This window comes from Echinops telfairi, unplaced genomic scaffold (assembly GCF_000313985.2).
Source record: "Echinops telfairi isolate 266 unplaced genomic scaffold, ASM31398v2 ScPeMD7_18;HRSCAF=68, whole genome shotgun sequence".
Lineage (NCBI taxonomy): Eukaryota > Metazoa > Chordata > Mammalia > Afrosoricida > Tenrecidae > Echinops > Echinops telfairi.
In genome coordinates, this window is record NW_022103915.1 from 1,815,941 (window position 1) to 1,817,042 (window position 1,102).

The window sequence follows — 1,102 nt, forward strand, 5'->3', positions numbered from 1 at the left end:
GTGTCATCGGGAGAGAGAGTCCCTGCACAAGGACACCATGCTTGGTCAAGGAGAGGGACAGGGAAGGAGGAGACCCTCCATACGTAAGATGACGGGCACAGAGGGCTCAATGGTGAGGACAATCGTGCGGATGGAGCAGGACCAGGCAGGAGTGTCATTCTGCCGTCAGTGGCTCTCTAGCAGGAACTGACTGGCCCCAACAACCACAGCTACTGCTTCACAAAGCACAATGTCCTGCCCTAGGGATGGGTCCTTTCTGAGAACGTGAGAAGTGAGCAAGACGCAGTTAGTTTAGTGACTCTCATACACTTTGAAATTACATTTTTTTTATAGGATGCCCCACCAGTGGCCAAGGAAATCATTGCAGTTCATTATGAGGACAAAAATCCCCACGTCACACAGTGTCTCCATTTACCACTGCCCAGGTCACACCCAAAGGCACCCTGCTGGTGCAGTGGGTTCAAGGCTGGGCTTCTAACGGGAAGGTCGAGGGGTTGAACCCACCAGATGCTTCACAGGAAAAAGATGAGGCAGTTTGCTTCCATAGAGATTTGCACCTTGGAAACCCCAGGAAGCAGTTCCACTTTGTCCCACGGGGGCCCAGGGAGTCGGAATTCAGTTTTTTTTGTGAGTGTGTGCACCGTTCCTGGAAGTACTGCAATACCAGGTCGATGCGTGGAGTGGATGGAGCAAGCTCCTATTCCATCTCCCTGCTCCAAAAATCCATTTAATATATTGCCCTTGGATAGAGGACGTATCAGATATTAAACTGATAAGAACAGATACTACACTTGACCTTAGCCAAAAGGCCGAGAAGCGATCTGGAATTGATTTTTAATGATGGCAAAGCACGACCCAGGCGTCTTCTAGGAGGACGTGAGGCCCTTCTGCTCTGAAAACCCTTTTTGTGTTCATTTTCTGGTTCCAATATGCTGTGAACTAGTTCTGGAATTCTTCTCAGGACAGATGCCTTCTGAATAGGACTCAGGTCGGCAGGAGACACCTTGCTCATCCTCAATAGCAGGAGAGACCTTGCTGGCTGGGGGGAACCTAGCGCTCAGGTAGGAGCAGCCACTGGAGCAGCAGGCATGGAGGTGTAACT

The 1,102-nt window shown here is 50.5% G+C and overlaps 1 non-coding gene across 1 annotated transcript; it reads right to left on the reverse strand.

Annotated features, from left to right (window-relative positions):
- Positions 1–630: 630 nt before the first annotated feature.
- Positions 631–821, reverse strand: LOC115868953. The gene has a single exon (XR_004045905.1). It is a non-coding gene; the product is annotated as a U2 spliceosomal RNA (small nuclear RNA).
- Positions 822–1,102: the final 281 nt, after the last annotated feature.